The sequence below is a fragment of the Cupressus sempervirens genome, chromosome 7, assembly GCF_028749045.1.
Source record: "Cupressus sempervirens isolate cs-2001-9-10 chromosome 7, ASM2874904v1, whole genome shotgun sequence".
Classification (NCBI taxonomy): domain Eukaryota; kingdom Viridiplantae; phylum Streptophyta; class Pinopsida; order Cupressales; family Cupressaceae; genus Cupressus; species Cupressus sempervirens.
Window position 1 is genome coordinate 472,823,094 of NC_143124.1, and position 13,220 is coordinate 472,836,313.

Genomic DNA, 13,220 nt, shown 5'->3' on the forward strand with positions numbered 1-13,220 from the left:
GGCAGTGTCTTCTTACCATTTGGGTCCCCCTCAGATTTGCAGATGTTGGATGCTCATTGGTGCAATTGTACCTTTATCATTCTTATTCCTATCTCAAATACTTCTATTAAGTTGATGTATGTATGTTATCTTGTATTTTGATGTACTTGTATCAATTTTTGCAATACCCTATGACATGTGCAGTGGATGTTATTCATTTGATGTGTTCTCATTGTATTAGTTGTATTCATGTATTTTCTTATGAGATGATGTATTTTTTATTTCCTTACGATTCATGAATATGTACTTAAGACTTAAACTATTTAATATAACTTCTAAAATGTAACTCAATGCAAAGGAACCCTTCAAGAATGAAATTTGTATTGTAATTGCATTTGTGTAAATGTTGTGTTTGTGTATATTGCTTTTGCATTTTTACTTTGATGATGTTTAAACCTTAAAAATAGTTTAGTAAACTTTGTAACATCTTAGGTTTATTTATTTTGGGTTCCTAAGTGGGGCATTACAAATAGAATATTCAAAAAAGTGGGACACACTCATATGGGATGACCCTAGTACAAATTAAAAGTATATCTAGTAGTGCTAGACATAAAATATAAGTAGACCATAATGAAAGATCATATAGGAACAAAAACATAAACTCATCATGGATCAGAGAGATATACATGTCAATTATATGGTAAAGAGGCTTCAAGATGGTGTTATTGTTATATTTCTTAGATCAAATACATTCATTGTTTTGAATTTTCTATTACTATTCCAAAGACCATTCATTATCATGCCCTCAATTTTTTCAAGATGTAATTTTTTTTGGGAGAGTGATAATAGATCATAAAAGGTTAAAAAGGGTCGCAATGAAAAAGATCAGAACTAGCTAATAATTTTTAGAAACATACAAAGTACTTCAATGAGGAAGGAAATTAATGATCAATTCAAAATAGAGAGAAGATAAGAAGCATCCTTTAATTTTTAATATTTTATATAGTACATAAATAATAATATGGATTTTAAATTCAAGCATTAGAGGGAAACATAATCTCCCTAAAAACCTTTAACAATAATATTATTTTAGAACAAAGAATTAGAAAATAATGAATTGAAGACACGTCAAGATCAAATTTAATTAAAATACACTTAATACAAAACAACCATTTAAAGTGTAACATAACAATTAGGAGTTTATGGAATATGTGAAATAGGAATTAAGGTGAATATATTGATTACTCCTAATTTTAATTATCACACTAGAGAAAGTGAAATAGGGTCCTTTAAGAATAACCTTTCAAAGGGCCTAAATTAAATCGACACTACCAAAAATGAATCTAAGGCCTTCCAATGCTAAATATGATTCCTTTCCCAAGATGTATATCTAGGGATCTCATTTTATAGGATGTCATTTTCCCTTGTTGTTGTTTCACTAATTGATTTGATTATGTGTTTATATAGTGGAAGTAGATTGCCCAATTAAGATGCAAGTAATGTAAAGCACATATTGTAGAATAATCAAATTGGATACATCCAAGTAAGCACTAAGAAATGATAAATTAGAATCCTAACTCACCTTGAGGTTCAAAACGAGAGACCACTTCAAATCTAAAACTTGCATAGAAAATAGGAATAGAAATAGAAATAGATTTGTTCATATGGGAATTAAGAATTGATATTTATTGAATTTGAAAGTTTGGGAACCTCTAGTCAAGAATTACCTGGAGGTCAAGGAAAACTTGAGGGTATGTGCACGATCATGGTGTGCCAAAAAGTGGCCATGCGAAAAAGAGAGAGAGTTTGAAGACGTCTAAAAGCAATTCAAAATCCACTCTGACTTTTTTTCACCTACCCAGGTACCAAACCTAGAAAGTAAGACCGAGCCTTATTCGATATCCAATTTGATATCAGATATCTAATATTATTGGATATCCGATAATTAACATAATAATATTATCATAATAATAATAATATTATTATTACTATTATTATACTATAATATAATAATGTATTATAATATAATATATAGTAACGTACTATAATATATATAAAATATAATATAACATAATATAAAATATAATATAATGTAATATAATATATATAAAATATAATATAATAATAAAAATGTAATATATTATAATATAATATATAGTAAAAACGTATAATATATTATAAATTATAATAATATAATATAATATAAAATATAATATAATGTAATGTACTATATATAAAATATAATATAGTAATAAAAATGTAATATATTATAATATAATATACAATAAAAAAAAGTAGTATATTATATAATATATGTAGCGAATATCAGATATCTAATATTATGTCAGATATCTGGTACCTATGTCATTACATTAAAAAAAATCACAAACCCGTTGGCCCTTATTTCACATATTTGGGGGCCAATATCCGCGATCAAATATCGGATATCAAAGAATTTTGTTTGTTTCTTTTTTAACTCATTTTAAACTTAAATTCAATAGATTTTACCATGATTTTGTTTGTTTTAGTTGAATCTAGGGTTTTTTTGAAAAAAATTGTTAAAATTATAGTTTTTTTTAATATATATTATGTTTTGCAATTCAATAGGAATGGCTGATCAAAATGATGACACTGAGGCTGGGAATAATATTCCTCATAACCGCCCACAAAATTGTCTACCAAATGATCCTCTACCCCCTTAAAACCCTCCTCGAATCAAGGATTTGATAAATGAAAATCTCACCGAATTGAGAGGTTTGCATAGAACATATAATAATGTACCCGCATTGGCTCCTATGTTATCCATGTTAAAAACCATAGTGGATAACATTGAAACCCTTATGAACCAACAAAATGTAGCTCTCCGTTGGCGTGATGAAATGCATGATATTTTTGATGATGGTTTGGACTTTGATGAGGTTACAACCCTCAATATAACCAAAGAGGATTTGGCTAGCCTCTTTGCGAACCCGAAAACGGATTTACCAGTCACCCAAAAAAATCCAAACTATTGATTAAATGGTGCACAAATGACACCATACATGCAAACTTTTGGGATCGTTGGTGGATGGTCTTTGATATCCCTCCACATGGCAATTTAGACATACCATTTTATTTCCTTAAAAAATTATATGCAGAATTTGTGTTGAAACTTAAAGTGAACTATTGGAGCATGAAGCCCAACATGGGCTTAGGACTAGGAGCTCCTCAGGATAGACCCTCTTCCCAGTAGAAGAAAGTTGACACTTTTGTCCCCTCTCCTCGAGTGTAGCATCCAAATATTATGGCAGAGGCTAGCTCTCAAACCATCAGAGCCATTCATAGGCTAAGTAACCTAATGATATCTCAGGCTAGCTTAGTCCTACCTCCTCATGTTGATGATGTTGGTGCTAGTTTATCATCAGCTAGCTCATCACACATTTGTGTGCCTCACACTTGCATTACGTGCAAGAATATTTTCCGGGGTCCTATAGGTGATCTTCTTGACTATCATTTTGTATTAGACGAGGATACACCAGACACACACGTAGAGGCTATAGACCCTGATGCAAGAGAGGAGGAGAATGCAAAGGCATGGACTCCTTCAGTCTTAGCAGGTGTATATATTTTTTTGTTATGACATGCGATTTAAAGTTAATTTTTATAATATAGTAATTTTAATTTTTAATCCATATTGACTTTTATATGCATGTGATCTTGATTCATGTTTAGTTGATGACCGAGGAGGAGCTATAACAGATTGATGATGCCATACTCTCGGCCATTTCATTTGGCCTTGAGACATCTATGGTACATTATGTTGTGTTCGCATTTTTTTTTTTCTATTTGATATTGTAGCATATATGGTTGCTAATCTTTCTTTTATCTTGTAGGTACCACTTGTCCTGGGGGGACAAAATGTGAGGTGTGAGCTAGCACGCATTGACAAAGGAAAGGTAATAAGGTGCTTTCTATTTGATTAAATATTGATGCATTCTTGTAAAATGTTTCTAGTAATCCCATTTAATTATATTCTTTATTGTATTTAGGCTGTGGCTACTGGCAATGATCCTCTACAGATTCCACATCGTATACCATTAGGGATTTCCATTCACACTAAGAGCCCCATTGTATGTATGAGTATCATTTATTTTTTATTATCCTCCTATTCATAAATAATTTCAAAACTAATTTCTGTGATATTAACAACTACTATTTTCTATCTCATAGGAGACTCCTAGTGCACGTGAGGACCGATGGGAGAGTTATGTAGATTTGATGATGTAGCCACTCTCTCCTAAGGAGAGCCTATAATAGTAAGTTGTAGTTTGGATTCATGATTAAATATGTTATAAATTTAACATGCTATGAATTATAATGTTATAGTTTAAATTGTAGATTCATCTGACAAATGTATTTGAACATATATAGCCCACAATCAGAGAGGTACCAGCATTGCCAAGGGCATACAAGAGGACTCCTGACCGGCGCAGGAGGTCGACGAGAGAGGTATTTATTATGAAACTTTGATAGTATAAATCTTCATTACAAAAAATATCATTATGAATTTGAGTAATTCAATGTTAGATACAAAGAATCATATAAATTTAGTAGTCTAACTTTGGGTTTTCCTTTTTTGTTTATGTAGGAGGCATCGGATCCACCTAGTGCAATGAAGAGGTTCCATTTTGATCATCCACCAACACCCGAGGATAGTATAGTTGTCATAGGATGCATCATGAGACATTTTGAGATGGCATATGTCACATTGTATACAAAAACATTGATATTATACACATTTTGATAGCATGATCAACCACATTTTGTTTATGAATCTATGTATTTTGATATATATTTGAGTACTTTGTCTATGGATACATGATCTTTGATATATATTTGTGTAAAATTTTGTCCATGGATACATATATTTTGATATATATTTTTTTCATTTATGTGCACAATGATATACATATTAATTTTGTATCTAGTGTTGTTCAATTTATCGTAGATCATGTGTATTGTTCATGTTTATGGAATATCATTAATTTTGATTATGTTTGTTATATTTGATTCAAATGAAATAATTTTTGAATAACATTTTAACAACCTTTATTATCAAATTTGGATGCAATGTATAATTTGAAGTGCTATCATGACATGAACACACTTGTTAACCTCTTACACAAAGTTCAAATAACCCCAAATCTAATTTTAAACTCCACCTTCAACCTTGAAACTAACTCTTGGCTTCATATCTAATATCAACACAGTTAAGGACTCCACTCCTCAACCATGGATTCTATTCCCAACCACCAAGTTATTCATAGATTCATAATCTTTGATAACTAGCACTTCACTTTGTTACTATCCTCATACTACAACTTTTCAATTTCAACATAACTTCAAAATATCTCAACTTAAGAGACTTGATTGGATAGTTCATCAATAGCCCTCATGAGGTCCAAGTTATTTTAGGCCTTAGCATCACCGTCATGTAGCATTCAATAGTTCATTGATAGCCCTTACGAGCTCCGAGTTATGACCCTTAGAATATCGACCTCGAAATGCACTTAGAGCACCTTGGAGACTCCTCGGTATGGGGTGGCCACGGATGATGGATGGTCTCCATGGCCAGAACAAGGGTGTCACTAAGGTTCACCCGCCCACCTGGAGCTAATGGCACTGACGATTCAATGCCAAGATTAGTAGTTTCAAAGTTACGTTCTGGTGCACCTATGAATTGAGGCACACTGCAAGTTTTGGCATCGAGCGAGATCGCTGTGCCAAATCCAAATGGAATATGATCTCTCAAAAATGAGATAGGTTATTTTAGGCCTTAGCATCACCATCCTGTAGCATTTAATAGTTCATCGATAGCCCTCACGATCTCAAAGTTATGACCCTCAAAAAATTGACCTCAAAATGCACTTAAAGCACCTTGGAGACTCCTTGGTATGGGGTGGTCACAGACAATGGATGGTCTCTGTAATTGGAACAAGGGTGTGACTATGGTTCACCCACCCACCTAGAGCTAATGGTTGACAAGATCAGTAGTTTCAAAGTTATGTTGTGGTGCACCTATGAATTGAGGCACACTGCGAGTTTTGGCATCGAGTGAGATTGTTGTGACGAATCCAAATGGAATGTGATCTCTCAAAAATGAGATAGGTTATTTTAGGTCTCAGCATCACTATCTAGTAGAATTTTACAGTTCATCAATATCCCTAACGAGCTTCAAGTTATGACCCTCGAAAGATCGACCTCAAAATGCACTTCGAGCACCTTGGAGACTCCTTGGTACGAGGTGGCCGTGGATGATGGATGGTCTCTGTGGTTGGAAAGAGGGTGTGACTAGGGTTCACCCACCCACTCAGAGCTAATGTCACTAATGATTTGATGGCAAGATCAGCAGTTTCAAAGTTACGTTGTGGTGCACCTCTAAATTGAGGCACACTGCGAGTTTTGGCATTGAGCGAGATCACTATGCCAAATCCAAATGGAATCTCAAAAATGAGATAGGTTATTTTAGGCCTCAACATCACTGCCCTATAGGATTTAACAGTTCATTGATAGCCCTCACGAGGTCTGAGTTATGACCCTCAGAAGATCGACCTCGAAATACAGTTAGAGCACCTTGGAGACTCCTCGGTATGGGGTGGCCACAGACGATGGATGGTCTCTATGGCTAGAACAAGGATGTCATTAGGGTTCACCTGCCCATCTAGAGATAATTTCACTAACGATTTGAATAGTTCTAGATGTTAGGAGTTAGATTTTGAAAAGTTGTCAAGAAAATTGCAAAAGTTGCTAAGCAACTTTTTGCAATTTTTTTGCTAAGACAAGTTTTATTGAAAATTTGTTTGTAAATGGACTCTACAAACTCCTAGGGACCCTAATAATTTTCTAAACATCTAGACTTACCTAAAAAACATGGAATTTGCCAAAAATCCACTTTATTGGACCAATTGATGGCCAAGGCTTATAATGTCACCGTGGGGTCTTGTGTCCATTACAAATGTGGATGGTCATAAGGAGATCATTAGATCTATCCCTAGACCTTATTACACCAAGAAAATAAAAATGATTAGGTGCTTTGCACTAGTGTTTCATGTATTGATGTGATAAAAAGTGCATAGAATGGTTAGTGATTGTGCATACCTCATGTATGCATTACTTGATTTATTTATTTTTGATGAGATGTGATTGGTATGTGATTGATTAACAAGATTTCTTAGCATAGAATTGTTGGATAACCAATCCATTTTACTACTAATTCAAATGGGTGTGCCTAAGGGCTCAACATGTTTGGGTGATATTGAATCCACACAAAAATTACTTGCTCTTCTAGAGATGCTAAAGGGTGTATGCAAAGGGACTAGCATCCTTTAATATTATAAAATTTTATTTTTGTGCATTTTTATGGATATGCATTTGGAAACATGTCATGCATTCTTGAAAATTCTTTTTATTAGATGTAGTAGGTATGTGGATGATCAACAACCCTATATTTCATTAATGTTATTGGACTAAGAACTAGTTTTCTTTGCAGTTGGAAGGGTGGGCCTAAGGGTTCAACACTAATTTGTGATGTTGAACCACCTTGAAAATGACTAGTTCATTTGGGGAGGATTGAGATTGCATGCAAAGGGATTCTTGTCGATTTTACACAATATTAGCATCATAAAATTAGCTTTTGTTTCAATGCCTCATTGTGAATGAGTATTCAAACTTATTGACACCTTCCCCAAATTTTTTTTAAAGAAATCAAGTATTCTAATTGTTCATCTATACTTCCTAGATTTTTCTTATTTGATTAATTTGATAAAAATAGTTTTAATAATCATAATGGTAGCTCTATGTAAAATAAGAAAAAAGCCAAACTTGTAATAAGATATCCGCAAGCAATTATCTTTCATATAGTTATAAATGCTCTTAAAATTGTCCTTATAGACTTGTATCACATGCAAATATGATTTGCAAGAACTTGTTCAATATCTTCCTCTTATAATTCCTTACAAAGAACCTACAAAAATACAAATTAGAATGTGCAACTAATTTAACTTGTCTTTTTCATTATTATAAAAAACATATACAAACAAAGTTCACATTTTACATCATAATACATCATAAATCTTAGGATTTCTCCCCAACACCATCCCCCCCCCGCAACTCTTCATGATGTACCTACATTCCAGTATTATAAAAAAATTAGTAACTTATTGTATTAAACAAGATAATCATTAGTTCATTGAATCATTATGAAGAAAATAACATAAGAAGTAAATATACCTAGTCAAGTGTTCCAGTAGGGTCGTCTCTCTGTTTTAGGGTCTCCACCAGGGCTTCATGATCAACATTAGCAATAGTAAAAAGTTCTTTTACTTTTGGTCTTCCTTAATGCTTCAACAACTTTACATTTGTTGCTATAATAAGATGCGAATATATGAGAATTATTTTGTGCTTCTGATAGTCTTCGAATGTAGGAATTTCTTTCCTTCTAAGCATGTATGTCTACATCGATGTTCCAACGACAACCACTGAACTAGTAGGTATGTGAATCCATCATCATCTATGATTGGTTGTGCATGTTTTAATTTACCTCTTACACAATGTGCTAACCAATAATCAAAATTTTCATCTTTCCCCTGTGGTGCAACCAATGCAAAGACATGTCTTGGTTGAAGTAGATCTGATAGATGGTTATGCTCAAGTGAACTTTCCATGTCATCATTTCTGATAGACGGTATGATAAAAAATGGAGTAAGATAATGTGGAGCCCATGTGTCCACCCACTCACTTGATGCATAGTGATCCCAATCACACTGAAAACAAATAGGACAAAAGAAAGCTAGTTGTCGTGTCCAAATGGTCCATGTACTAGAATTAGAGCTCTGCAATGAATGCATTTTCGATGTGTCTCTCACTATAGCACAATCTGATCTATCAGCTATAGACCCTTCCTCAACCAACCAAAAGAACCTATGTACCACTGAATCAAGAGTCCCCCCATGTGATAATGGTAAACTACACCAGTCAACAATGCTACGAGCATCAAGAAGCTCTACTGCTGAAATCTTTAGTTGCTCCTTAACTAGAGCTCTCTTCACACATGCCCCTCGTCCATCATGTTCACCTTTTCCATGGATGGAATCAAAAAAACTCCAAATATGAGGCACCCCTCCCTCTATGTGTATCCTACACAACCAATAAAACATGCGAGCATTCTTGAATTGACCTGTATAGTTATCTAACCAAATGATATGTCTATGCATAGCAATTGCACGCTCATGTAAGAAATCAAAATAATTCTCAAAACAATGTTGAACAAACTCGTGAGAGTGAGATCTATCATCACTGATATAAAAATGATAATCTCTAATAATCTTCTAATTATCTTTTGCACTATTAGGGGCATGTCTATATGTTATGTGAATGAAAATAGCAATATAAATATAGTTGTAATACTAAGATTGTATCTCATTTTGAGATTGCAATATGTAGTTCTCAGCAAAATCAACAACTAATATAATAGTGCCAATGAGAAAAGTCTCCTTACACATTCTAAATTGTTGATCCAACCACTGAGACCTGTAACTATGTCTTGCATACTTGTAAAAAAGATTTGCCTTGAAATCTAAAATAAAACTAGACAAACTGATATCTTTTCCAACCAATTCACATTTAGAGCTCTCAGCCCCACTCTTCAATGTGTATTTCACCATTTCATATACCTTTTTTTCACTATTATCTTTCCAAGATCTTGTTCGCACGCCTCATGGAAACATGTGTCAAACTTGGATAAGCCACCACATTCTGAACACTTCTCATTTAAGTAAGCATTTCTATAAAAGAAACAACCATCAACTCTATGACATAAAACTAGATCTAGCAAGTCTCTTGATGATTTTGGAAGCCCACTAGCACCACAATCCTCCAAAAAAAATTTACTATGCAAAGCAGAACCGATGGAGCGTAATAGTTCATGCTGCATAGAAAACTCAACATGATATTTGCAACAACATCTATTTCAAATTTTGAGTGGCACACAATAAAATGGCTTCAAAGATTCAAAAGCCCTTTGTGATATATGAAGACTTGGATGACTCTTTCTAAATTTTTTGAACAACATAGTTTGACTTACCTCCAAATAGTGTTTAGGATGTGGCGTGCGGTCTTTGATGCCAATTCTCAACTTTAACACATCTTTAGTATTGGGTGATACTCGTCATCTAGAGTGCAAAAATTGTGTAATTTCTTCCTTCACATCATTAGATAGCTTCTTATCAAAATGTGGAAGTCTCACACCAAATGCCCATGTTTCATTTTGAAGAGCATCATCAATTTTCTCTCATCGACTAAGTGCTCTTCTCAAAGTAGTATGATTTAGATTCAAATCAATACAAGTTTGTCTCATATATCTACCCTTTCTATAATGATGAATTACCAAAGAGGTTGTAATAACCCTTCGAGCAGCTTTTTTATCCTTCTCCCTACTATTTTTTCCAATGCTATTGAGAACACTGAAAAGATTCTTCACAAAAATGGCATTTCTTTCCAACTTTTTATTGACACACATCTTCAATTTGGAAAACATAGGTCTCATCTTTTGCATCTTTAATAAGTGCATAAAAAGCTAACATTTCTCTACCACTGTCTTATTGCCAAAAAATATCTTATATAGTCTTGAAGCCCATAACCGAATGGTTCTTTCTAATTTTTTCCCTTCCAAACTAGTAATAATCATTTCATCAATTTCAATTATCTATTTTGGTGTTTTAGAACCTTCATGTCGATTATAATTAGGAGATTATATTAAATAATAACATATGTCCCTAGGGGTCCTAGGACCCATAGGGACATATTAGAATGCTTCCTATCCCTTTGACCCATTAAATGATGACATTTTTAGACATATTAGAATCCTTCTTATGGGTTGAAGTGGGACATAGGTTGACCTATAACCCCCTTCGACCAATTACATAATGACATATGTCCCTAGGGGTCCTAGGACCCCTAGGGACATATTAAAATGCTTCATATGGGTTAAAGGGGGTCATAGGTTTACTTATGACCCACTTCGACCCATTACATGACGAAATATATCCCTAGTGGTCCTAGGACCCCTAGGGACATATTAGAATGCTTTGTATGGGTCGAAGGAGGTCATAGGTTGACCTATGACCCACTTCAACCCATTACATGATGACATATGTCCATAGGGATCCTAGTACCCCTGGAGACATATTAGAATCCTTTGTATGGGTTGAAGGGGGTCATAGGTTGACCTATGACCCCCTTCAACCCATTAAATGATGACATATGTCCCTAGGGGTCGTAGGACCACTAGGGACATGTAATCTTTTGTATGAGTCGAAGGGGGTCATGGGATGACCTATGACCCCCTTCGACCCATTACATGATGACATATGTCCATAGGGGTCCTAGGACCCCTAGCAACATGTTAGAATCCTTCCTATAGGTTGAAGGGGGTCATAAGTTGACCTATGACACCCTTCAACCCATTACATGATAACATATGTTATTAGAATCCTTCCTATGGGTCGAAGGGGGTTATAGGTCTTCGACCAATTACATGATGACATATGTCCCTAGGGGTCCTAAGACCCCTAGGGTCATATTAGAATCCTTCCTATGGGTCAAAGGGGGTCATGGGTTGAACTATGACCCCCTTCGACCCATTACATGATGACATATATCCCTAGGGGTCCTAGGACCCCTATAGACATATTAAAATGCTTCCTACGGGTATGACCCATTACATGATGACATATTAGAATGCTTCTTATGGGTGGAAGGGGGTCATAGGGTGACCTATGACCACCTTCGACCTATTACATGATGACATATGTCCCTAGGGGTTTTAGGACTCCTATAGACATATTAGAATGCTTCATATGGGTCGAAGGGGGCATAGGTTGACCTATGACCCTCTTTGACCCATTACATGATGACATATGTCCCAAGGGGTCTTACAACCCCTACAAACATATTAGAATGCTTCCTATGGGTCGAAGAGGGTCATAGGTTGACCTATGACCCCCTTCAACCCATTACATGATGACATATGTCCCTAGGGGTCCTAGGACCCCTAAGGACATATTAGAATGATTCTTATGGGTCCCTATGACACCATTCAACCTATTAGATGACAATATATGTCCCTAGGGGTCCTAGGACCCCTAGGGACATATTAGAATGCTTCATATGGGTCGAAAGGGGTCATAGGTTGACCTATGACCCTCTTCGAACCTTTACATGATGACATATGTCTCTAAGGGTCCTATGACCCTTAGGGACATGTTAGAATGCTTCATATGGATTGAAAGACCTATGACTCTCTTCAACCCATTACATGATTAAATATGTCCCTAGGGTTCCTAGGACCCCTAAGGACATATTAAAATCCTTCATATGGGTTAAAGGGGGTCATAGGGTGACCAATGACCCCCTTCGACCCATTACATGAGGACATATGTCCCTAGGGGTCCTAGGACCCCTAGGGATATATTAGAATCTTTCCTATGGGTTGAAGGGGGTCATAGGTTGACCTATGACCCACTTCAACCCATTAAATGATGACATATGTCCCTAGGGGTCCCATATTAGAATGCTTCCTATGGGTCAAAGGGGGTCATAGGGTGACCTATGACCCCCTTCAACCCATTACATGATGACATATTTCTCTAGGGGTCTTAGGACCCCTAGGGACATATTAGAATGCTTCTTATGGGTCGAAAGGGGGTCATAAGTTGACCTATGACCCCCTTCAACCCATTACATGATGACATATGTCTCTAAGGCTCTTAGAACCCCGAGGGACATATTAGAATGCTTCATATGGGTTGAAGGAGGTCATAGGTTGACCTATAACCCACTTTGACCTATTACATGATGACATATGTCCCTAGGGATCCTAAGACCCTTAGGGACATATTAGAATCATTCGTATGGGTCGAAGTGGGTCATAGGTTGACCTATGACTCACTTCAACCCATTAAATGATGATATATATCCCTAAGAGTCCTAGGACCCCTAGGGACATGTTAGAATCTTTCATATGGGTTGAAGGGGGTTATGGGGTGACCTATGACCCCCTTCAACCCATATGACCCCTAGGGACATTTTAGAATCCTTCCTACAGGTCGGACCTATGACCCCCTTCGACCCATTACATGATGACATATGTCACTAGGTGTCCTAGGAACCCTAGGGACATATGTCATCATGTAATGGACATATTA